Consider the following 27,484-nt stretch of genomic DNA (forward strand, 5'->3'; position numbering starts at 1 on the left):
CACGAGGAGCTGAGCACAGATGGCTTCACTGCACAGATGATCTTAAGGCGCCTCCTCTGCGTGGTCCTGAGTCACGTGATGAGATGCTGACGTCACGCTGCTTCTGTGATGGGAGAGACTTTTAGGGGCCTTGGGTGGGAGGCAGCTTATTTTTCACGTGGGCAGAATGGAAATAATGAGTGTCCAGGTCTTCTGTGTTGGTTTTCAATTTTCCACCAATTCTGTGATACACAGGAGGGGAGACAGTTCCCCCTGTGAGTGTGTCTGATTTGCTCGCTCTTCCTCATGAGGAGAATGAAGCAGAAGGGACGCACCACGTCACAGAGTCAGGCTCACAGAGGCTGAGACTTCCCGCCCGGGGTCACCTCCTGGTGCCTCTCTGGGGTGACTCCCTGCACATGGTGGACCCTCAGCTAAGGGGACACCCACAGGACAAGGAACTGAGGGTTTTCTCCAGGAGCCACATGCATGAGCTCTGAGGCAGGTCCTTCCACGCTGATCACGGCTGTTCAGATCCGCCAACATCTCGTCCCCATCGCAGCCTCGTGGGACCCAGAGCTGGAGCCTCTGAGTGAGGCCCCTCCTCATGTCTCCCCCTCAGAGATTATGCCAGATGCCAGATCTTTGTTTTAGGTGCAAAGGATGAAGTGATTTGGTACAAAACATTAAAAAAATTAAGGCGATAAAGCGATCCGTGGCTGTTATCTCACAAGAATCACTGAGCAGAGTAGCTCACGTGACAGTCAAGTCTTGATTGCAATGAGATGTCAGATGAGAATTCCACATCCCCTGAAGTATCCTTCAAAATAAACGTGATTTTAGAAAATTATTTCTACTGTTTTCAGATTCCATTTAATTTTGCTGTTCATTTATTTTTCACACTGTCTCCAGAGCAGTGTCTTCAGGATCACAGCACAGAGGGACTGTCTGGCACCCTGGAGCTGTGTTCAGGGCTGACTGCCCCACCTGCAGGGAGTGGGGCCCTGCAACTCCAGAATCAGCCCCCAGGGGTGGTCCTCGAGGGCAACACAGGCCTCGCTCTGCTCTCCTCTTGGCTCCCTGAATCTCCCTGACACCCCAGCATTCGGGAGCTGAGGGAGGAAGTTCTCGATAAGGACAGGGACTCCCCTGAACTATCTATCTCCCCCATCTCTCTGCCATCCCTGCATCAAGACTAAACATGTAAGACCTTTAATGAAAAGGAACTTAAATACAGTTAGTGTGCAACAAAGAAAAGGAAAGAATAAAGTTTCCAAACCAAACACCAAAATCACCATCCCCTTGTGGGTAAATGTTCATCCAAACAGGGTTGGCCCAAGCAGGGCCTGAAAGCCTGTCACAGTCTAAAGCCCCTCCTGGCGGGACCCATAGAAAAGGGTTGATGGGGCTGAAAAGTCTGGAAGGAAAAGAGCAAAATCAAGATAGAAGCTGCCATTGTCACTTCCACGTGGACTTCTCACCCACATCTGTTTTACCCAGTCCAAGGCCAGGAAACAAGCGCAGTTTCTTCACGTGTCTCTGGCCCATGTGCCTCCCTCAGGTCTCCTTCTGGCTCCATCCTGCTTCCTTCCTCTTCAGCCTCCTCTCCAGCTGCTTCTCCCTGCTCAGCTCCACCCTCCTTGGGTGGGACAGGGAACCCAGATCCTCCCCTGGGGACCCCCCTGTTACAGTCCTCTCCTTCACCAGCATGTGTGTGTGTGTGTGGGTGACGCCAGCCCTGCAAGGACGGGCCAGGCCCCAGATGTGTGCAGTTCCCTGGGCAGTTACAGGCCAGCACTGCTGCATCGCCCCAGGTGAGACAGATGCTCCCAGCCCCCCAGTGAGAACCCATGTCACCCACACAAACCTTCCCCCCACAGCGTCCCCTATGCTGCCCCTTCCCTGCCCGGTTCTCTCTGGCTCCCCACTGCACCCCTTTCCACCTCTGTCTCCTAAAGTCCCCATTTCCATCCTCTACTCTTTTCCAGGAGCCTCCCCATCTTCCTAGCCAGTGCCCTGGGGGCTCTCCTAGGCCCCTCCCCTCATCCAAGGATGGAGAATGTAAGGTGATTCCCAGGAGGAGGGGCTTTCGTCCTTGGAAGCAGAAGCAGAAACAAATTACAGGGACCCTGGAATCTAAGTTTCCATCCCAAAATTCTGAGGGGACCTATATATTTAGGGATTTTCCCAGAACCTAGGAACCAGTTGTCATGTCCACCGGAGACTAAAAATAAGGACACTTAAACTGACCCTTGTCCTGGGCGGCCCCTTGTGTGCAGATCCCCGTCCTGACGCTGGGAGCCCAGGGAGCCTGGGGAGGGCCTGGCTGAGCGGGAGAAAGGGCAGCTCTGTCTGGGCTCCTGTGCTCAGCCCTGTGGCCACACGGGGGCGCTGCCGCGCTGCTCCGGATTCTGGTGGAGCAGCCAGGACGGGGCGGGGGCTGAGTTGGGCCGAGTTGGGGGTCCTGGAGGGCGGAGTCCTGGGGTGAGATGCTCTGTGAGGAGTCAGAGAAGCAGGGCTTAGAGGAGAGGAGACTATGGGGAATGCCCCGTGTGTGAGGTTTCCAGCTTTATCTCCCAGGACCTCTCTCTCCAGTCCCTGGATAACAAAACCTGCAAAAACTGGAAAGTAGATCAGTTTTTCCTTCTACAACCTGTGTAGTATTGAGGACATTAAAACAAATAACATTTTAAGAATATTGTTAAATTTACAGAAAAGTTACAAAGGTAGTACAGTTCTTGTTCATCCCACACCATTTCCACTTTGCTAACATCTTACATGACTAAAGTTGCCATTATTTTTTTTACAGCTAATGAAGCAATGTTGACACAATCACCAAACTCCATGCTTAATTTCATTAGTTTTTCCTAATGTACATTTTATGTTCCATGATCCCATCTAGTTTGCCTCATTCAGTTCCAGCCAGGTCTCCTTGATGTGTCTCTGGCTGACAGTTTCTCTGACTTCCTTTGTTTTTATAACACTGACATTGGTGAGGAGTGATATTTTGGAGAGGTGCTGAGTTCACAGCTAGGGGTTCTTGGGTCACCTCTGAGAAAAGTTTCACCAGAGTTGCCCTTACACATACACAGTGAGTTTCCTACAAGACAGAGACCTTTAGTCTCTGCCAAAGAGAAGGTTTATTATATTTAAAAAAAAAGGAGTGGGGGTGAAAAAGAAGATGCTTGCACAGGTACAAGCAGGCAGGAGGAGCTGCCCCTGGAGAGGGCGGGTGTGTTAGGAGAAGCCTGCAGGCCCCAGGTGGCAGCCTTGGGACCAGAGCTGCGTCTTTCCGTCTTTCCGGGGCAGAAAGGGCACTGAGGTAGTGTTCTAGTTGGGAGGGGTTCATCCTTTGTCGGATTGTTACCTACTATTAAATTAATTACTTGTATATTGTATATTGTGACAAGTTTCATTTGTAAGGACTGGTGATTCTCTGCAGTGGCTCCATCCCCATATCCCACCTCTGGTCTGTGCCTCTGGGTCCTTTCTAGAGTAGTTGGTGCTCCCTATAGCAGTTGGCCCTAAACGTTTTTCATTTCTATGGCAGGTTTAATAACTCTACTCCCACCTCCACTTTCTGGTCTTGTGACCCCTGCATCCTAAATTTTCTACTCTCAGCCTCTATCAAGGAGTACTGCTCAGGAATATACTCCCTCAATTTAGTGTTTTTTTTTTTTCTTTGAGTGGGGCTGTAGTTTGGGAAAGCAGACCACAGACGTGCAGGCCATTGTCCACTCAATACGTCAAGTGCACATCAATCAACACTCAATCATCCCTACATGACAGATCACAGATGGTGTTAACCTTCAACACCAGACTAAGGTAGAGTTTCCCCGTTTTCTTCACACTTACTGGTGTTCTGCTACAAACACTTAACATGCATGCAGGGTTTTTGTGCAAATATAAGTTTAAAATTAGTTGGGTAACTAGCAGGGCAGTGATCATTGGTTTTATGGTCAGTGTCTTTTCAGCTTTCAAAGAAACTGTTAAAGATCTCCCACAGTGACGGCACTGTTTTGCATTCCTGCCAGCAGCTATGAGGCTCCTATTGTCCACATCCTGGGCAGCACCTGGTATTGTGCAGGGTTTGCATTTTCAGTCTCCTCCTCAGTGTGATGGTGTCACTGTTGTTCTTAACTGTCTTTGCCTAGTGCCCTGCAATGCTGAGCATCTGTTCATGTTCTTCCTTGTTGTCTGTATTTCGTCTTGGTGAAATCTCTATTAAGGCTTTCATCCACATTTTTACTGAAGTACCATTGATTTAATTCACTGTTTTGTCTTTTTTTTAAATTGGGTTCATTTCTTTCTGATACTGAGTTTTAATGGCTATTTTGTAAATTCGAGATATAGTCCTTTATCAGATTCATGATGTGCAATGTTTCTCCCACTTTGTGTCCTGAACTCCAGTAGTGATAGGAAAACAAACACTATTGTCCAGATAGAAGAGTGGATTATTTTTTTTAAGATTTATTTATTTACTTATACAAGCACTGGGTACAGTCAGAAGCGCGGGAGGGTGAGAGAATTCACTAGAGCCAGAGCAGGGAACAGAACAGGCAGACCGATGAAATACCCTGCTGAGGGGAGCAGCGGGTGGCAAGAGAGGTCTGCGCGCCATGTGGGACCCTCGCCGGCGGTTGGGGATCTAAATGGCACTGCAGAGGCTGCGGGCAGCTTCGCAGCCCAGGGCTCAACCACTGTGCCACCAGGGGAGGCCCTGTGGATTTTTTTTTTTGAGAAGAAAAATGATAAAGTATTTGAACTAGTTTTGAGCAGATACTGGCTGATTGGGGTGCTGGGGGGTGAGGGAGAATGACTCATCTCTGTGTATCCTTGAGTGTTATTTAAATGTTCTTGCATGTACTACAAAGAATGATTTCAAAAGTAAATTATGCTAAATTTCTCAACTTATAAAACACATCACAGATCACGTCCAAACATGTGTTAACACCTTGGGACGTTTTCTTCAGTTAGCTCCTTGAATAATTTCTCAGTTCCTTTGTCTCACTCCCCACCTTATGGAATGCCTATAACTCTTAAATTTCCTCTCTTCATAGAGTCTGATAATTGTGTGAAAGTATCCTCATACTTCTTCCATTGCACTTCTCTCTCCTTTTCTCTTTTGGCTCTTTTTATTTCTGTATCTTTGAGAGTACTAACCCGTTCTTCCATTTCATTGATTCTGTTTTCAGAATTGCTTTTCCCAGAGTTCTTTATCTCCTCTAGTAATCTTTTAATCTCCTGCATTTCTTTTCTTTCCTTTCCAAAGGTCTCAATTTCATTCTTCAGTTCATTGACTATTTGTCTCAAATCATTTTTTTCCTTTGTTTTCTTTCTACTTTTTAATCATTATGATAATTAATTCTCTGTCTGACAGGCCGAGAAGTTCTTCCATGTCATTGTTGAGCTCTGGTTACTTTTTCTTTTTGTGGTGTGTCCTTCTCCTGTGGGCTTGCTTTCTTGAAATTCTCGGGATAGAAGGAATATACCTTAACATGATAAAACCATATATGACAAACCCACTGAATTATTATTCTCAATGGCAAAAAGCTGAAGGCCTTTCCTTTAAGATCAGGAACAAGACAAGGATGGCCTCTCCCACCACTGCTCTTCCATATAATACTGGAGGTCCTAGCCAGGGCAATAAGACAAGAGAAAGACATACAAAGAATCCAAATAGGGAAAGAAGAAGTAAAACTATCACTATTTGCAGATGATATGATAATATACATAGAGAACCCTAAAAACTCCATAGAAAAATTACTCAAAATAATTAACCAGTTTAGTAAAGTAGCAGGATACAAAATCAACACACAAAAGTCAGTAGCCTTCCTATACACAAACTATCAATCTGAAGAAGAAGAAATCAAGAAAACCTTCCCTTTTATGATTGAAACAAAAAAAAAATCAAATACATGGGAATAAACTTAACAAAAGAGATGAAGGACCTATACAAAGAAAATTATAAAACACTGCTAAAAGAAACAGAAGACACAAAGAAATGGAAAGACATGCCCTGCTCATGGATTGGAAGCATTAAAATCATTAAAATGTCCATCCTACCAAAAGTAATATACAGATTCAATGCTATTTCAATAAAAATCTCAGTGACATTCTTCAAAGAAATAGAACAAATACTGATGAAATTCATATAGAACCACAAAAAACCATGAATAGCCAAAGACCTACTGAAGAAAACAAAGGAGAGAGGAGGTATCACACTTTCAAACTTCAAAGCCATAATAATTAAAACAGTTTGATATTGGAAAAAAACAGACACACCAACCAATGGAACAGAATAGAAAGCCCAGAAATAAAACCACATGTATATAGACAACTAATCTTTGACAAACGAGCAAAGAATATGCAATGGAACAGGACAGTTGTTCAATAAATAGTGCTGGGAAAACTGGACCACCACGTGTAAAAAAATGAAACTAGACCACTACCTCTCACCATGCACAAAAATCAACTCAAAATGGATAAAAGAACTGAACATAAGAACTAAAACCATAAAATACATAGAAGAAAATATACGTAAAACACTATGAGACGCACATCTCAGAAACATCTTTAAAGACTCATCACTCAAAGCAAAGAAAGTCAAGGAAAAGATAAACACCTGGGATTACATCAAACTGAAAAGCTTCTGTACAGCAAAAGAGACATTAACCAACACAAATATACAGTCTACTGCTTGGGAAAAAATCTTTGCACTCCATTCAACTGATAAGGGACTGATCACAAAGATATACAAAGAACTCACACAACTCAACAATAACAAAATAACCAATTCAGTCAAAAAATGGGCAGAACTTAAAAGACACTTCTCCAAAGGGGAAATGCAAATGGCCAACAGGCATATGAAAAAATGTTCGGTATCCCTTATAATCAGAGAAGTGCAAATCAAAACCACATTATGATACCACCTTACACCAGTAAGAATTGCACATATATATATTTAAAAAAAAAAAAAGCAACAACAAATGTTGGCGAGGATGTGGTGAAAAAGGAACTCTCCTGCACTGCTGGTGGGAGTGCAAACTGGTTCAACCACTATGGAGAGCTGTGTGGAGGTTCCTCAGTCTACTAAAAATGGAGCTACTATATGACCTGGCAATTCCACTCCCAGGGATCTACCCAAAGGACACAAAAACATTGATGCAAAACAACACCTGTACTCCTATGTTTATTGCAGCACTATTTACAATAGGTAAAACTTGAAAACAACCCAAATGCCCAAAAATAGATGATTGGATCAAGAAGATGTGGTATATATACATCACAATGGAATATTATTCAACAATCAAAAAAGACAAACTCATGCCTTTCACAGCAATGTGGATGGAGCCAGAAGGAATGATGCTCAGCGAAATAAGCCAGAAGGAAAAAGAAAAATATCAGATGGTTTCACTTACAGCAGGAATATAGGGGAACCAAATAAGACATCAGTGTAAAAAAATACTAACAGTATAAAACACAACAAAGCAAAAACAGACAATTGTAAATGAGAGACATACTGCAGGGGAGGAGGAGGGAGAGGGATCAGAGGGAAGGAAGGAGGAGCACAGGGCACTGAGGTGATGGTGCACAGGTGCATTGATGAAGGAAACTCTATGGGGACTATGCCTGAGGGGGTTGGGGGAAGCAAATATTGTTTAAATATTGTTTAAAAATGAACAATGATGTAAAAAACAAAAATAATAATAAAAAAAAGAGTATCGAGGGGGAGAAAATATTTGTACATCCTATGTCCAACAAAGGGTTAATATCCAAGATCTACAAATGACTCCAAAACAAGAAAACAAACAACCCAATCAAAACAAGAGCTAAATAGGCACTTCTCTAAAGAAGATAAGCATGTGGCCAATACATACATGGATAAATGTTTGTCATCATTTGCTGTCAGGAAAATGCCAATTATTATAATTATTTTTTAAAGATTTATTTATTTATGCATACCAGAACTAGGTTACAGGCCAGAGGTGTGGGGGATGAGAGGACTCACCAGAGACAGAGTGCGGAACGGAACAGGCAGACTGACGGAAGCACACTACTGAGAGGAGCAGCAGGGAGACAGGAGAGGTCTGCTGCACCATGTAGCTAGCTCCCTGGCTGGGGATCGAACTTGTGCTGCAGTGGTTGCAGATAGCTTTATAGGTTGCATCTTAACCCCTTGTGCCACCAGAGAGGCCTGGAAAATGTCAATTAAAACCACAATGAGATACCACCTCATACCTGTAAAAATGACCCATTGCAGAGTGAGGAGGAAAAGGAACTCAGTTACATTGTGGGTGTAACTGTGGCCTCCTGTTGGCAGGCTGAGAGATTCCATGGATGCTCAAACCTGATCAATCTAAGTGGGTTCTGTCATCAGTTGCATAAAGACAAAACATACTATAGTATGTAAGACCTTTAATAGAAAAAAATGATAATAGAATTAGTGTGCAATAAAGAATTAGAGTGCAATAGAGAAAGAGAAGAGAAAGAATATAGTTTAAATAGTTCCCAAACAAAACATCCAAAGTTACCCGTCCCCTCATGGGTAAAGCCCAGCCAAACAGGGTTGGCCCAAAGCAGGAGTGCTGAGGCCCAAAATCCTGCCACAGTCTAAGGCACCTTTGGTGGGGACTCCCAGGAAAGGGGCAGGAGGGGCCAGGAATTATGCTCAGTGAAATAAGTGAGAAGGAAAAAAGAAAAATATCGGATGCTTTCACTTATAGGAGGAATACAGGAGAACCAAGTGAGACCCCGGGGGATAAAATAATAACAATACAAAACACAACAAAACAAAAACAGACAGTCATAAACCAGAGACATCCTGCAAGGGAGGAGGAGGGAGAGGAATCAAAGGGAGGGAGGGAGGCACACAGGGGACTGTGGTGATGGTGCAGGGGTGCATTCATGAAGGAAATTCTATGGGGACTACGCATGGGGGAGGGGAATAAGAAAAAAACAAACATTGTTTAAAAATGAGCAATGATGTAAAAATATATAACAAGTTATAAAAAAAGATTTAATATAAAGTCACAGTAAACAAGACAGTATAACCTTGGTGAAAGAACAGACAAACAGGTTACTGGACCAGAGAGCTGATAAACAGGACCACACAAATAGAGTCAACTCATCACTGGCAAAGCAGCAAGGACAATGCAATGAAGAAAAGAGCCTTCTGAATAAATGGTTCCGGAACAACTGGATGATCACATGCAAAACATTGAATCTATCTAGACAGAGACATTACACTCTTGACAAAAATTCACTCAAAATGGATCTAAGTTAAAATGCAAGCTATAAAACTTCTAGAAGATAACATAAGAGAAAATCTAAATGACCTTGGGTTCGATGATGTCTTTAGCTGCAACACCAAGGGCACAATGCATGGAAGAAAGAATTGATATGCTATTCACTAAAATTAAAACTTTCTGCTCTGTTAAAGAAACTCTCAAGAGAATGAAAAGATAAGTCACAGACTGGGAAAAGATATGTGTGATTAAGAACTGTTATCCAAAATCTACAAGGAACTCTTAAAGCGCAATAAGATGATCAGATTAAAAACTGGAACAAACAACTGCCAACAGGTTCATGAAAAGATGCTCCTCATCACTAATCATCAGAGAAATGCATCAAAATCTCAATGAGATGTTACTTCCTACCTGTTACAATGGCTATTCTCAAAAAGACAAGAGAGAGCAAGTGTCGGGTAGAATGTGGAGAAAAGGAATACCACTGTACTGTTGATGGGAATGTAAACTTGTAGCTACTCTGGAAAACAGTATGGAGACCCTGCAAAAAATTAAAAATAGTTGCCATGTGATCCAGCAATCCCACTTCTGGGTCAATATTGGAAGGAAATGAAATCACTATATTGATAGTTACTTCCCCGTGTTCACTGCAGCATTATTATTTGTAATAACCAAGACACGGAAACAACCCAACTTCCATCAACAGGTGAATGGATACAGAAGATGTGTTTCACACACTGGAATATTACTCAGCCATAAAAAGGGGGAAAGCCTTCCATTTTCAACAACACAGATTGATGGACCTTTGAGAGCATTATGCCATGTGACATAAGTCAGACAAATAACCATAAGCTTTAAACCCTGATGAGTATTTCAATCTAAGTGCCAAGTAGCAGAAGATGTCTGTTTTGTCTAGAAGCACCTCACATCTCCTCACTAAAATGTTGTTAATACAGAGGGAAAAAGAGGAAACAATGTCTGATATCAAAAGGACACTGACTTGTAGGTAGGTGTCCTGGGTGCTGAGCTGAAGTAACACACTGTTGTTATGGGGTGGGGAGAATTTCAGGACAGATGCCCCGTGGACATGCACAGGAGCAGGAGGAAGCTCTCCAGGGTGAGGCCTGTGAGCACACATGTGAGGGGCCTACTTAGGGTCCACAGTCAATGCACATGCTCCTGTTTTCTCCTGGGGGATCTGCAGAAGATTGATAAATATTTGTGAATGAAACCATGAAAGATACTCAAAGACCTGTTTGGGGGGAACAGCTGGGCTTAAAACAACCTCAGGGGAATATTTGAGTTTCTCTAATGAAGCCAATAACTTATATTTTTAAAAGAAATAATGATTTTATTTTGGCAAACAGTCATGGCTGTCAGCCCAGAGAGAGACCTAAGGACAAGCAGGATTCTGTGAGCTGCAGGGTGAGCGTCCACATCGGGCAGAAATGGCCTCTGCAGCCACAGACAGTGAGGATGCACGTCAAGGGCAGAGATGCTTAGAGACTCCTCTCCCCACCTGGACATTGCAGACACCGGGTAAGGTCACCTCCAGGGCCCCATGAGAGCTGCTCTTCTATCCAAGGGAGCAAGTGATCCACAGACCCCCCTCCTGAGACCAGCTTCTCTCCTGGGAAAGAGAAGCCACACTTTCCCCTTTGCCTCCAGAGTCACGTAAAGGTGCTCTGTGCACCTTGTAGGAGGATAATGAATTTAAGCTTTTCAGTAATATTCATTACTAATAATGACATTTCTCAGCTTCCAGAGGAGAAAACTGAACAACAGGTCACTTCCATGATCTGCTCGGGGTCTGCCCAGGGACAGGACACAGGGCGCCCACACCCATCATCGTTCTGACCCTCAGTCTCTTTTTCTCGCGGCGCTGTTGGTCCTGGATGGGACGCTGCTCACCCGAAGCTCCTGGTCTCTGAGGACAGGGTGCCTGTCACTCTGCGCACCTCTCTGCCAGGGTCGTGTGCTTGTCCAAGTGTTCTGGCCACTGACCCCTATGTGCTGGGTCAGAGGGCCCCCCTCTGGCACCCCCCACTGTGGGTGACACTGTCCTATGGGGAACTGCAGCTTGGGGTGTCTGGAAAGTTATTGAGAATGAAGGGAAGAATCTCTCTCTACAAAAGATGGGGAGCTGGGCTGTGAGGGTCACCAGGGGACAGTTCTGGGTGCTCAGACCACAGAAACCAAACTGACCCTGGATAAAAGTCCCCAATGATAGAGGTGACCTTGGATTTAAAAAGGGCGAGTGACCATCACTAATATAGAAAAATAGGCTCTGATTTTTGATTTGCAGTATATTTTTATAGGAAAAAGTTCTCATTCCTTAGTCTGTTGGCCCAGCACAGCTGACCCTGTGAGCCTGACAGGACATGATTTCCCTTGACCTCTCATGAGAACCTGCTCAGAAGTGGGTTAATTTCCAGAGTCAGGGGTCCTGTCACGTTAGCCCTACATTGGCATCAGTGAAGGGACAGGCGTGTCAGCCTCCCTGCACCACACTTGTGTGGGTCACAAGGATGGAAGGTCTGTGTTCTACATATGTCCCCGGATCTGCCTACTGATGCCAGGAGGAGCCGTGGCAGCTGCTTAGGTCCTAATCATCATTCATTTCCAGCCACAGCCCCTGCTCAGATTCCCCACAATCTAAATCAACAGTTCTAAAACCTCAGTGTGCAGAAAATCTAGGGTGACTGTAGAAAACAGATTCCTAGACTTAACACTGAGAAAACCAGATGCAGAGCTTGAGAATTTTCTGAGATGAGCTCCAGGTGTCTAGAGATCACACTTTAAGAAACATGGTCGACGAGTTGAGTTCTGAAATTCTTTTTTTAAAAAAAAGATTTATTTATGCATATAAGAACAGGGGTACAGGCCAGAGATGTGTGTGTGTGGGGGGTGGTGGTAAGAGGATTCACCAGAGACAGAGTGGGGAACAGAACAGGCAGATTGACTGAAGTACACTGCTGAGGGGAGCAGTGGGCACTGCTGCGTTTTAACCCCTTGTGCCACCAGGGAGGCCCCAGAATTCTGAAATGCTATTATGTCAGCAAATAAGAGGGTATATTACTCAGCAATCCTACTCTTGGGCATCTATCCATGGGATATGGAACCATCAATGCAAATAACTATATGCTCTACAGTGCTCATACCTGCACCATTTACAATAACCAGAGCCACTGATAGAGGACTGGGTCAAGATATGGGCTACCGGCACTGTGGGATGGTCTTCAGCCATAAGGAAAGGTGAACTAAGACATTTTCAGCAAAGTGGAGGAAGTTTGAGAGAACTATGTCTAACAAAGTAAGCCAGAGTGACAAAGAGAAATGCTGGACATTCACACAGCAGATGATTTGATGTAGTAACACACATAGAAAAACTAGTGGCCATTAACAATCACCATGAGGGCTGAGGTTTAGAGCAAGGAAGGAGGCAAAGGCATAAGGGATCGAAGGGATAGTGGTGGGGAAAATAAATAAAGATGGAATCACAAGGAAAACTGGAATGTTTCTGAACTCTATGAGCATATAAACACAATTTGTGGAACATAGGAAAAGCAGAGTTACAGGGAAATTTAGATCATTACATGAATAATAAGAGACTATGATGAACAACTTAAGCAATAAATTTGAAATGAAATGGAAATACCTTTTAAAGACAGAAATTACCAAACTGAATTAAGAAAAAAATAGGAACCCTAATTAATCCTATTTGAATTAAAGTAATTAAATCTACAATTTAAAAAATATTGTATGAGGAAAGCCCTAGGCTTAGATGGCCTTACTGAGAATCCATCAAACATTTAAGTGTTAACACCAGACCTACATGAGCTGTTGGAGCTGTTGGAGGAGGGAGAAACACCCTCCAAATAATATTATCAGGCTATTAGAAACTTATGTCAAAACCAGATAAATTGTCAAAAGGTAACTTCAGACCATTGTGTCTCCTGCATCCTTAATGAAATATAAGAAAAATTTAAGTCAATACATTAGGATCACTAAGTTTTTTTTTTAATTTTTTAAAAGATTTATTTATTTATTTATTTATACAAGCACTGGGTACAGTCAGAAGAGCAGGAGGGTGAGAGAATTCACCAGAGCCAGAGCAGGAACAGAGCAGGCAGACTGATGAAACACACTGCTGAGGGGAGCAGCGGGCGCCACAGGAGAGGTCTGCGTGCCATGTGGGACCTTCGCCGGTGGCCGGGGATAGGATCACTAAGTTTTATCTCAAGATTCAAGTTTGAATGAATTTATAGACATCAATTTACTGTATTATATTCATATAATAAAAAATGACTATGGTATCACTTCTATGAAGAATTGGCATTTTCAGTATTTAAAACCTATTCATGATAAAAAAAAAAGTCAGAAACAGCACTTCTTCAAGTTGAAAAGGGCCATCTATGAAAAACCTACAGCCATCATACCTCATGGTGAAAACTGAATACTTTCTACTTAAAAGAAGGAATAGGAAGGGGATGTTGCTTCTCACATTCGATCGTACATTGTATAGAGATCAAATATAGAACATTAAGAAAGATAAATAAAAGCACTATGGATAATAAAGATGAAGTGTTTAAGTTGCAGCTGACACGATCATGTACATAGAAAATCCTAAGGCCAAAAAAAGTTTCTAGAACTAATAATTGAATATACCAAAATGTGGGGTAGGTCAGGGTCAACTGTATTTCTATGTACCAATGATGGAAAATTAGGAAAAATGGTAAGTATAAATCCATTTATAATGACATCAAAATGAAGTCCTTAGATATAAATTTGAAGAAGTTGGATAAGATTTGCACACTGAGATCTACTTAGTACTATTGAGAGAAAGCAAAGAATTATCACGTAAATGGACAGATATTCAAAGATTGGGATACCCCATGTTGTTAAGACCTAATTCTTCCAAAATCTTTAGATTAAAAGCAATTCAATCCTGAATTTGAATGCTGATCAACATCTTGGTAGTTGTTTTTAAAAGACATTGACAAACTGTTTCCACAATTTCTATGGAAATATAAGGGACTTTGAAAAATTAAGATACTTTTTAAAAGGGAAAAATCTTGGAGGAGGTGCAGCACCTGATTTCAAGACTTATTATAAAGCTCAGGGGATCAGAATGAGGGTGGTGTTGGCACAGGGATGGTCTAGGCCAGTGGAGCAGAAAAAGATCGTGAGAAAATGCAGATAAGCTTGTGAGAAAGGAAATCAAGGGGCCTCCCTGGTGGTGCAAGGGGTTAAGATGCAACCTATGAAGCTGTCCTCAGCCACTGCAGCAGATCAGGGAGCTACCAACATGGTGCAGCAGACCTCTCCTGACTCGCCTGCGGCTCCCCTCAGCAGTGTATTTCAGTAGATCATCCTGTCCTGTTCCCCGCTCTGTCTCTGGTGAATCCTCTCAGCCCCCACACCTCTGGCCTGTACCTCAGTTGTTGCACACATGCATAAATAAATCTTTTTTAAAAAGGAAAAGAATAATTAAAAATAAAGGCAGCCAAGGCAATTTGGTGAGGGGGCGATGTGGGAACTAAGCAGACACAGGAACAGATGGACGCCCTTGCCACCCACTAACTGAAATGAAGCAGAGACCTAAAGATAAAGACTAAACTCTGTGGTCCAAGAGTAGTATAATTTAACCACAATGTCATTTTGTTACAGAGCAGCCCCGATATAAAATGGGTTGCCTGGCTGTGGGTCCTCACACGCGCGCTTAAAAGGGACTTATTAATACTCCACTGCAGGAACACACAAAAGGTTAATAAAAGGTTTATTTATAAGGGAAGGGGGAAATGAGGAAATGTACAACTCAGGGAGAAAATAGGGAAATAAAATCTTAAATGCATCCTACCCGATCCGCCGACCTGGAAACCCAATGGCACTCTGAGAGCTGGCGAAGAGCCAAAAAAAAGGGGTTGCTCCCAAAGCCCATGTGTCTGGTTTTATACCAAACCTGGCTGCCTAACCCCACCCTCAGGTTCCCGCAAACTTCCCTGCAACCTTCCCTTCGGTGGTGATGGGGTTTGTAGTTCCCAGTGTCTTGATGGCTTTGGTCTGGAGTGGGGGTGGAGTCCACAAAGCCTGTATGAAATTAGCTTTAGGACATCCTTTTTCCCCTAACAATTCCCCCCCTTCACTTTTTGCCAACATTTCCATAGTGATGAAGATCAATATATGGATGTTGGGATGCAGTCTCAGATGAAAATTTTTACCAGGTTCCACTGTGAAAGAAAACCAGTCTCTCCAGGTATTGTCCATTGTGGAAAGCAAAAGTCTTCCATTCCTGGAAAAACAGTTCATCAGTCCAAGCCAAAAAAAAAAACAACAAAAAAACAAAAAAACAAAACCAAAACCAAAAAACCATCTGGAGGCATTAGTCAAAACAAAACAGCAAATATGTCAAAATCACAGGAAAAAAAAATTTTAAAATGGTTCAACTTATGTAAAACTCTCAACCTTGATCCCAAACTTTTTAACAGCATAGAAAAAGTTTGCAAACTAAATCTACTTTTAAACCATTTTACCTATTTTTGCATAAAATCACAGGGCAGAATAACTAAACAGCAATTTTAGCTGGCTTTGTTGGAATACTCCATATAGGATCAGAGCGAACCGTTGGCATCCGGTCCATGTAGGCTTCAGGAACAAAGCTGGTCTCATCAGACTCCACCTGGGCTTTCCTCTTGTCGAGGGTACCAGGACTTTTTCATTGGCCAGGTTGCCCATTCCTGCCGATGGAGGCAAGCTTCCTCACCTTCTTTCGAGGTCTCTGGAACCCTACGAACAAAGCAAACAGGTTCTCCTCTTCTTGGTTCAGCTGTTTCAACTTCCTGGAAGAACTCCACGCAAAGCCACACAATGAAATTCATGTCCAATTTTTTTGTTTTAAGCAGGCAAAATCCCTATGGAAGTTATGCAAAAACAGACTGAGATAAGTAGCAAAAAATTACCACCACTATTTGTATGCTGTGTTGGTATCAAGGGGAGAGTGCTGGGGACCAGCCTTCGGCAAAATGTCATGTCAGGGGTTCCTGAAAGGAACCTAGGCGACCTGTAAGGGGCTGAAACTTAAGGGTTGAGGGGAAGGGGATGAGGTAGTGAGGAGACACTGACAATGGATGAGATGCAAGTATCTTCTGCAGAGAGACTCAGCAGGTCTTTATTCATTTTTAGTAATCAGAAAAATTACATCATTATGTGTAAAGCAGAAACAATTAGTGTATTCTATTCCCATAGACTACTGGTTCCTATGGGTCTCAGCTAGACGGTAGCCTTCAAGGTTAATAGATAAAAAACCAAACCTAACAGTAAAACTTATTATTTCAGCTAGACAATTACCTAAGACAGTTGATAGCCGCCAGTGCTTCCCTATCAGCTAAAGCCTAAGCATCAAAAGACTACTCTATTCATATGGCCTTCAGTGGGAGACCAGCTGCTACTCAGTTATCAGAACTTTTTCTACCTAGAAACTTCTTAACACAGTTAACTTAATTTTAAAACTTTCCTAAGAAACTTCTAAAAAAGCAAAAGAAGGATTTATAATTGTTGTGCTGGATTGCTTGTCAGGCATGTACAATAAATTGTCTCCCATTGTCAAGTGGGTCAAATAGTTTAATAACTAATTTTCTAAACAGATAATTTTCCGTGCCATTTGCTTGCAGTATACTGATGCATATAATTTATTGCCTAATGTACTTTCTGATAAATTTTGTCTCTCTTTATGACCAAGAACAGCCTCAAGGTGTGAGACACAAGGAATCTTCAGCCTCATGGTGTGAGGCCCTTTAACTTAGCTGCTTGCCAGTGTCTTATCTGGCTGGGGCATCAAGGCCCCCTGCAGCAGGAGAGAAAATGTGAACACAAGTTAGCTTTGCTGGGAAAAAAACCACAAACTTGCCTCAGGTCCCAGTCACTCAAAACAAAAAACTTTGTGGATTCAGAACAAAATGCAAAAAAATTACCAGTATTATGTCAAAGAAAACTTAGTAAATATCAGGTGTATTCAGTCCTGTGTAGGAAATTGGTACTCAACAGTTCCATCAATAGGAATCTGTTGAGGGTCTCCCCGGTGGTGCAGCGGTTGAGCGCTGGGTTGCGAAGCTGTCCACAGCCTCTGCAGTGCCGGTTCAATCCCCGGCTGCTCCCCGGCCACCTGAGGGTTCCACATAGCGTGCAGACCTCTCCTGCCGCTCACTGCAGTGTACTTCGGTCCTTCTGCCTGCTCTGCTCCCAGCTCTGGCTCTGGTGAATTCTCTCACCCTCCCGCACTTCTGACTGTACTCAGTGCTTGTATAAATAAATAAATAAATCTTAAAAAAAAAAAAAAAAGAATCTGTTGAGGTCTTTTTTCCCTATTTTTCCAGAAACAATTTCTGTCAATAAACAATTGAAGTATACACTATTACAAGGCACCAATCACCATTGACAATTTACATACATATCAGGTACTGAAGTTTTATACACATTTTAGAAAACCAGTGTTAACGTTTTTGTACATGCCAAAGTTTTACCATTTTCCCAAGCGACAATGCTTCCCTTCTAGTTTTACTTCACTAGGTAAGCCAAATAGAACAAATTCATCTAATGCTTTTCCCAGGAGGAAAGGGAGAAACTTTGTGGAGTGTCCCAGGAGCTGTACTGAGGTTCCACAAAATTTCCTTGCATCAGCCAAATGACAGGCTACCAAATTTGTACTTGAATTTAGATTTCTGGGAAGCTTTGCCATAAATATCAGAAAAACAACAGAAACAAAAATATTCAGTCTCTATTGATACCAGAATTGTCAGGCCTAGTCTCCCAGCCAGGAACAGATCCCAGGCTGCAGGGGCAACGCTGAGCCCCAGCCACTAGACCCCCAGGGGTTGGTGTCTCATGAAGCCTCAGCAGGAACTTCGCAGACTCTCAGGCAAGCAAGTGAGAAGAGGCAGGTTTGTTCAGAGAAAGAAAAAGTTTATTGAGGAGAAAAGGAACAGAAATAAAGAGGGACTCCCAGACCATGAAACTGTTACCAAACGCCAGCCTCAGTTTCCCTCAGCCAATAAAAGGAAACTAAGCTTGAGGAAAAGGAAAGCGTCAGCCAATAAAAGGAAACTAAGTTTGAGGAAAAGGAAAGCGGTTTTATTTGTCGACAAATGAGGAGGGAGGCAGACTCAAGTCCGAAAAACCACCGTCCTCCTCTTTGGCAGTGGGCAGGGGTATTTATACAGGGGGAGATGGGTAGGCATCCGCGAAGGGGAGGGGGAAGGGGTCCGCACAGAGACAAGTGGGCGCCAGCTCAACAGGGAGATGGATTGGGTGTCTGCTCATTCATCTTAAGGGAAGGGGAAGGTGTCAAGGCACAGAGACGGGTGATCACCAACTTGTTTTCTTTAGGGCAGGGGGAAGGGTCTACAGGGAAACTGGTGGGCGCCAGCTTTTTTTTTCTTCCCAAGGGGAGGGGAAGCTGCAACAAATGGGAAAGACAAGTCATCAATCCTGTTAATGCTAGATAAGGGGAATTGCAAACAATGGGAGAAAGACAAACTTGTTAACTGTATCATAATCAGGCCAGGGAGAGGCAAGGAAACTAAAGTGGAGTCGTGTCTCAGGGAATATATACTTTCTTTCCCTCATTATTCTAAAGCTCCACCAGTCTCTTTGTGATTGGTTAGTTCTCAGCTGTCTCACTTAATTTGCTACTGAGCAGGTGTTGCGAGCCAGCCGCAGCAGTCTGGGTGTCAGGGGTTCCTGAAGGATGGAAGGCATCGGCACAATTGTAGAGAAAATGGTAAGGGAAGGGGAAAGGGAATGAGGAGACGCAGACACTTGATCAGGGTGCTGACATCATCCTGCTGAGGGTCTCAGCGGTCCTTTATTTATACTAAGTAAATTGTGAGTGCACAAGCATAAGGTAATAATCATTAATGTTCTTTTTCAGGAGCAGTCAAGGGTCTGTTTGCCTTCCGGCAGAGGTGTAATATTTATTATTCTTTGTTTTAAAGAAGGCACAGTTGCTAAACAAATGTTTTCAAAATAGTTATTTACTTTAAACAATCCAACAGTTATTGTATTACTAGCAAAAAAGCCTATGTGTCTGCAACTAACATTTCTAAGTTTGCCATGGTGAACAATTAACTAAGGGCTGAGGGAAACAAAGGGCAGGAAGTTACCTGGGGGCAGGGAGACAAAGAGATTATTTCTAACTAACCTATAAAGTTTAGACTAACATATAACTAATTGAAAGTAAAAAACAGAAGGCTTTTATATAGAAATCATCATCTATAGTATATTGTTTTAATATTGATTTGATATTAAGGAACCAAGGGCCTGGAGGGCGTTAATGCCAGGCAAGCCGCACTGACTCTTCCCTAGCCCCCAACTCTCAATTAAGGGAGGAAATCTCTCTACCTATCACTCCTCTACTTATCTAGTCATCCTAGTTTCCATATTTAACTTTAAGATCAAGGGGCAATTTCCTCTTCCATAAGGTTGCTGCTTGTTGTCTTAAGGAACTACAAATATTTCATCAGGGGTAGGGGCGGAGATGGTTATAGCCTTTGATTCTCAAAAAATGGTCAATATGTGACATATCAGTAGTTGTAACATTGACCATTTCCGAGTGCGTTATTTGTGCTGCTGTGATTACTAGCTCAACCATTCACAAAATTGCTGTTGACTTATTCTTGAATGCATACTCTAACAGCTATCATACCAATTGTCACATACAAGGGAATTAGCCCTAAACAAACAGGAAGAATTTAGCAGTAGTCAACTATGGCATCTCCTGGTTTATCAGGAATTTTTTTATACTTGGAGCATGGCTCACCTCTGCCACCCCACTGTTATCTTTAACTTTAAAGTAAAGGAATTTCTTTCTCCAATTAGCTCTTGCCTCAAAAGACCACATCTCTATATCAAAGACTTGGCCGATAGATGTTTACAACCTTATGTTTCCAGAAGTTTTTTCACTGGTTAATGTAAAGCCAAATGTTGAATTGCTGCCTTTTTGGCAGAGGACTACTAATTTTATGAAAAATGTAATATTTGTGAGACACAGGGCAAGCTAGGGTTATTAGGCAGTTTCAGGGACAGTGCAGGAGGGGACCTCTGAAGAATTTAGGGAGGCTTCAGAGATAAGGACAACCAAGGGAATGTAACCAATTCCACTAGGAAAAACAAACATCTCAGGACCAAGGACAACATTGTTAAAGCTGGTCCTGGTTTCCTTCAGGTGGTAAAGGGAGGCGGAGATTGGAGAAATGGAGAGTGGTTTAATTTATGGACACATTAGAAGGGCAGCTGTTTAACTTCAATGCAGGGATGTCCATCCAGAGGACTGGGCCATAAAGATAAAGATGCAACAAATGGGGAAAGACAAAGCTGTTAGATAAGGAATGTGAAGGTCCCCCACTCAGTAGCAAATTAAGTGAGACAGATGAGAACTAACCAATCACAAAGACACTGGTGGAGCTTTAGAATAATCAGGGTAAAAAGGTATATATTCCCTGAGACACAATTCCACTTTGGCTTCCTTGCCCCTCCCAGGCCTGGTTTCCTGGCCTGGGAGTCCCACTTTATTTCTGCTCTTTTTCTCAATAAACTTTTTCTTCTAAACAAACCTGCCTCTTCTTGCTTGCTTGCCTGAGTGTCTGCAAAGTTCCTGCTGCGGCTTCATGAGACACCAACCCATGGGGGTCTAGTGGCTGGGGCTCTGCGCTGCCCTGCAGCCTGGGATCCGTTCCTGGCTGGGAGACTAGGCCTGACAATTCCGGTATCATTTGTATCATGCAGTGCCATTTGTCATCAAATTGGTTATTCAGTGATTGATCAGTATTTGCAGCTTTACTTTTAAATGTGTATTTTAGCAATGGTAGAAACTAGCCATAAACAAATGAGGAGAATCTTGGAGTCAGCTAACGAGATTCCTGATTTTTCAGAAATCTGCCCCATGCCCGGACTTTTGTCAGATGACATGAGTAGCGCGGCTCCCAATAGCTGCTCACTGACGGGATTCCCGGGTTGTGTCACAGAACTCTGCCCTTTGGGTCACAGTGGGGGGGGGGGCAGAGCCAGGGGCTGCATGCCGCGGCCCAGGGAGTGGCTCATGGCAGAGGCCTGCTCAGCATGCTCCGTGTCAGGGATGCATCCTGCGCCATGCAGTCACTCACACTCCTTCTGATATGTTCATGTGACTGTCAATATTAAGACAATGGAAGGGCCTCCCTGTGGTGCCAGGGGCAATCTGCAGCCTCAGCAGCACAAGTTCCATCCCCAGGCCCACCAGGGAGGTAATCCACATGGCGCTGCAGACCTCTCCTGAGCCTCTCACTGTTCCCCTCAGCGGTGCATTTCAGTCAGTCTGCCTGTTCTATTCCTTACTTTGTCTCTGGTGAATCCTCTCACCCCCCACATCTCTGGCCTGTACCCCAGTTCTTGTGTGCATAAATAAATCTTTTAAAAATATATCTCCACCCCACACAGGGCCCTACAGGTCACACAGATGCTGGGATTCAAAAGTGCAAACGCTTCCCACAGCCCCTGCCCTCCACTCCCCACTGCCATGTCCTCCACGAGGGTGTCCTCAGCTCTGTCTCCAAGGCGAGTCCGAATCTGTCCACTGAGCTGCATCCTCGCTACCACCTTGTTGCAGGTGTGTCCTTTCTCACTTGGCTTGTTGCAGCAGCCTCCTAACAGATCTTATTTTATCTGTCCCTCCTTCTAGAACATTCCGGACACAACATTCCTGGAGGCTCCTGTTGGCTCCACACCACGCTGACCCGGCAGGTCCAGGTATGGAGACACCTGTCAACAAAGGGGTTTGGGTCCGACAATATGATGGGCTCCCACTTTCCTGGCGCATGTCCCCCAGGCAGGACAGGGATGTCCTTTAGGCCTCCTTCCCTTCTCCTTCCTCGGCATCTGCCCTTGGGCTGTTGGGGCTCCCCGAGATGCCCACAGGGGCCGTGCGCATGGATCCTGCTGGTGGGTCAGTTGTGCTGCTTGTCTGAGTCACTGGTGATGCCGGCGTGTGTAACAACTGCTGCCGCTTTACCACGAGTTCTTGTCTCGCGAAACCGTAGAAAGGAATTCACAGACTTTTTGGAGTAAGTAAGCAGAGAGAGACAAATCTTGTCTTTGAAAGAAAAGTTTATTTAGGAAGAAAAGAGACAAAGAAGAAAGACTCCCAGGTATAAGGTACCTGGGAGGGGCCAAGATGAGCCGGTACGGGATATTACATTGGCAATATATACTTTCTCTCCCTCATTATGTTTAAATTTCACTCTCTCTCTCCCTGATTGGTTAACTCCCAGAGGGTCTCACACTTACTAAGTGGAGAAATTTCACATTCCTTATCTAACAGCTTTCCCTTTCCCCATTTGTCATGTTTGTCACTCTATCTTTATGGCCTAGTCCTCCGGGTGAGCATCTCTACACTTTATCTTTATGGCCTAGTCCTCCAGATGAGCGTCTCTACATTGAAGTTAAGCAGCTGCCCTTCTAAGTTGTCCATAAATTAAACCACTCTCCATTTCTCCAGTCTCCACCTCCCTTTATCACCTGAAGAAAACCAGGACCATCGTTAACAGCATTAATATTGTCCGTGGTCCTGAGGTGTTTGTTTTCCCTAATGGAATTGGTTATATTCCCTTGGTTGTCCTTATCTCTGAAGCCTCCCTAAATTCTTCAGAGGTCCCCTCCTGCACTGTCCCTGAAACTGCCTAATAACCCTAACTTGCCGTGTGTCTCACTGGGATGGCTCAAGTATTTATCCATCCTTGCCTCAAACTATTCAAAAAAGTCTGGAAGGGCCAAGCCTCTAAACGCAAGGCTGGGACGTAGGCAGCAGCACAGGAACGAACGTGAGCACCTGGGGGGGGGGGTAGGGGGAGCCCAAGAAATCAGAGCTTGGCCTCGGCCAAGACCCCAGACCCGAGCCCTGGCGGGGTCGGCAGGTCGGGTAGGCCCCCGTGAAAGTCCCTGGGCGCCGGGAGGGGGAGGGACAGGGGCGCGGGAGGGAGCGCGCTCTGCACTTCACGGTCACAAGGAAAAGGGGGGCTTTCCCGCCTTGGATGGCTTTGTGGGAATCAGGCCAAACTGGGAGATGCGAAGGGCGGTGACCCGTGCGAGTCAGGTCCCGGCTGCGCTGCTTTAGCTTTCCCGGCGCGGGCGCGATGGCTCCCCCCATCAGGACGGGAAACTGAGGCACGGACAGTCGACAGGCCCCAGGCCGGGGGAAGGCACAGTAGTAACAATGGGCGAAGCGGGCCCCTGAGCCGGCGGTCTGCCCACCTCTCGGGGCCGCCTGCCACACCCCTGCTCCCCGCCCTCCCCCGCTGAGCTGCGGACGACAGAGCGGCCCCGGTAGGCCACGACGTCCGGCCCCTGCGGGCGTCCACGCGCGGTCCTGGCCCACGCCCTAGTGTGGCCCCAGCGCCCGCGCGCCGCGACCACAGCCCCCCAAACGGAGCCGCGGACCGGAAGGCCCCGCAGACCCCGCGCCCGCTCCCCTGGACCCGGGCAGGGACAGCGCCCCCTCCCCTGCTGCCCCGGCCGCCCGGTCTCTCCCCCCTCCCACCCTTGGTGGCTGCGGCACCGGCTCCCCAGAACCCGGCCTGGGTCTGGCCGGGGAGGGTGAGTCTTCGCAGGGACCCGCGGGCCGCGGGAGGGGCCGGACGGAGGTGGGGGCGCGGGGAGCTTTTGGGGTGGGGTGGAGGGATTTTGGGCTATTAGGGCTCCGTAAATGACAAGAGGCCCATGCCATCCGCGGGGAGAGGCAGGAGCCAGACGGAGCTCAGGAGAGGGTTTGGTGGAGAAACCTGGGGTCAGACCGGCCTCTAGCCCCGCGACCCTTGCTAGTGGGGAACACGCGGAGCCGCCTCTCAGGGACAGTCTCCGCTTCCCTCTGCCAGGGCACCGGCGATAGGGTGACCCTCAGCCTCCCCAGGCAGCGTGGGTGTGGCAGGACTGTGTAGCTGTGCCTTCTGCCAGGCACCCTGGACACGGCTTGTGTATTTATCTGTCACCCGGTCGCGTCCCCCTGAAATCACAACAGCTAGGCAAGTGCAGGCCGAGCCATTCCTGGGCCTAATCCTCGTCCTGCAAGCGCCCCCCCCCCCCAGCCTTTGTCACCCCTCTTCTGTCTCTTCACCCCTCTTCCTGGAGTGGCCCAGAGCACCCCAGCAGACGGCCATCATCCTGGTGGTGTGTGTGCTCTCCCTGTTTTGGTGTTGACCGGGATACCCTTGGCGCTTTTCCTCTGACTAAGGTCCCACTGCCTCCAAGGGTTCTGCGCGGCGCGGAGGAAGTGACCGGGCTAGCAGCAGGACAGGCCACTGAGGCTGACCAAGTGCCCTCCCAGCACCCGGGACATTACTTTTGTTGCGTTTAACCTTTTGGGGAGGCTTTGCACCCGTGTCCCTGAACGAAGTCATCCTGGATGCAAATGTTTTCTATCCCACTGGGAGGGGGGCAGGGATTCACCCGGTGGCCCCAGCTGGAGGTGCAGCCAGACCTCACAGAAGGTAGACGGAGGTAGCTCTGGGGGTGGACAGTGCTAGTAGCTTCCTGACCTGTGTCATTGGGGCGTAGGATATTTCTCCAGATACTGAACCCCCGTCTTATTTCCAGAGGAGTCTCTTGTCTGTTGAATTCGGGGTCATGTGAGGACTCACTCACCCTTTAATCTGCTTGTAAAGAGTGGGTTCCTTGACATTTGGAAAGAGGCCTCCATTGAGGGATCACATCCTGGAGCCAGGGAGGGCTGACTCTTGGCTGCCGTGTATCTATTGCTTTTTATTCATCCTCATGATGGATTTTGTTGCTAGAAAATCCTCCCACTCAGCCGTTGCCATGTTTGCCTTCATTTTACCATGTTACCCTTCCCTTTTTGGTCTATTTGTAAGTGTTGGATTAGTTGACTCTGGCTTCCCCAAAGAAACAGCATCAGGATGGATTTATATCCATTTCCCTCCAGCTTTGCGATGTTTCCCATTATTAGCTCTTAGGTTTGAAAAAATGTGTTTCTACTCCTTGTGTCAATGTGGAGGTTGAATCCTTTGTGTTTTCTACAAATTATCCAGTGGTAGAACCAGCCTCGGCAGCTTCCTGAAGTTGGATGCCCCGTGTTTTTTATGTCACACCGTCCTGTTTCTAACTCATAATGGCTGGACTGACTCAAAAAGTCATTTTCTTGATTTCTGGCTCTGTGGGAATGTGGCCTCTCCACCGCTTTCCCAAGCTTTCTGGAAGCCTTGGCTGTGGCCTGCCTGGATCACGACCTCTGTGTGTGTGTGTGTGTGTGTGTAGTGGACATTTGAGGGTGATTTTCCATTTGTAGAATCCCAAAGTTGGCTTATGACACTGCACACACCTTATTTTGGCCCGCCTCTGTTCCAAGCCCATAAAGGTTATGGGGAAAACCTGCGAGGATGAGTCTATTTTTCTAATTTTTGCTCTCTGAGCTCAGCGGCTGTGACTGGACATGGAAATAGAGCATTGCTCTGCTGAGAATATGGGATTCACGCAAGAAATCCCAAATAAATGGTGAAAGTGAGTCCCTTCCTATGTCACTTGACTAGGATTCCAAGGCCTTTTAATGCTATGCTAGAGGAATGAAGACATGCAGGTTTGAAATGGGGGGTCTCTCCCCATCGTGCTCCTGGGGTGCAGTCACTCCAACAAAAAGGGGCATCTAAAGGGAAAGGGCACAAGTCTGAATAGGGTCACTGTATCCGCGTGGCATAGCGTCCTTTCCCACCCTACCCTGCCCCTTCCCATCCCGTCTTGGCGTCCTGTTGCGTCGCGTCCCATCAAACCCTGGCGTGCCCCGTTGCACCCTGCCCCGTCCAGTCTGGCCGTGCCCCGCAGATTTGCTTCCTGTGGAGCCCTGCTGTGCCTGATGTCCCATTGCACTCTGCTCCATCTACAGCACTATATGGTGGCGGGCAGGAATAGGCCATCTGGTTGACCTGCCAGACTCTCTGCGGGCCCCGGGCTGGCCAACTGGTCGACCTCAGCAGGGCCCAGCAGCAGCCGCAGCCCCCTCCCCACCAGCAACCCAGTGAGGAGGAGGGGCTGGGGACCCAAGCAGCCGCGTGTATGTTCCGCCAGGAACCGACACACCTGGCCACCTGTGCCCCGGACACAGGCCGCCCACACCCCACTCCCTCAGGGGCATCTCCTGCCATCCAGGAAGGGGCAAAGCATCCCGGAACTGCAGCGGGAGGATGGGGGCGTTCCTAGTGAGCAGCCCCTGCCAGGGGGCGAGTGGGCTGCGGGCCTGACTGAAGGCAAGCCCTCACTGCACCGGGGTGGATCCTTGCTTCCTCATGGGCACCTGGGCACAGGCTCCCCTCACACTGAGCAGGGTTACCCCCCCCCCAGCTTCGGGGGCTCCAGGGTTTAACAGCCAACTCACAAAAGCGGCGTGTGTCCCAGCGTAGACCTCACCTCAGGCGCCGCCTGCGGGTTCAGAGCACTCCAGGCACACACACACCTTGGCCATAACACAGACAAGACCAGGGCCCACCTCCTGCCAAGTGCGGTGGGGCACCTTGCCAACAGGGGGTACAGCCACAGCCCCCTGGTAGCATAGGCACAGGCAGCAACCCCCAACCACATGTTGCTCTTTGGAGTGAGGCATCAGGACAGGGGGAACCTAGGGAGTCAGGCCCCCTCAACAGGAACACATGAGGGGAACAGGCCCCAAGCCACTGGGGCAACGCCACGGAGGCCACAGGCAGGAGCTCAGAGGCATGGAAGCTCCCCCTCCAACCCCAGAGAGCCCAAGCCCCCATCTCTTCCCAGCCCTGCTACATCACAGTCACAGCCCAGGGAACAGCCCCCCACACCATGGGCTTGGGTACGAGGCCTGGCCTCACCACAGCTCAGGGCTCAGGGGAGCCAGTTCTGCACCTTCATTTGTGCTTGAGAACACCATGTAGCCCCACAGGGGCCACCGCAGACAGCACACCCTCGTAAGAGGGGTGGTGGTATGGGCTGCAGCTCAGGCCCCAGCAGCTTAGGACAACACGAGGCCCCTTTGCTCCATTCCAGGCAGGAGCCCATGGCTCACTTAGTATTAACCAGGCCCCCCACATGTGGGGCACAGTGTAGGCACAACCCACTGTACCCGCAACCAGGTCTTGGGGAGCCTACAGGCAACATGGAGAACTGCCCCGTAAGCACCCACCCCCAGTGCTGCTCCCAGACCAAAGCACTCACCCACAGCCCCCGTGGCCTCTCAGAGCCACCTGGACCACGCTTGCCGC

Source organism: Talpa europaea, assembly GCF_964194135.1.
Source record: "Talpa europaea genome assembly, chromosome: 3".
Taxonomy (NCBI): Eukaryota; Metazoa; Chordata; class Mammalia; order Eulipotyphla; family Talpidae; genus Talpa; species Talpa europaea.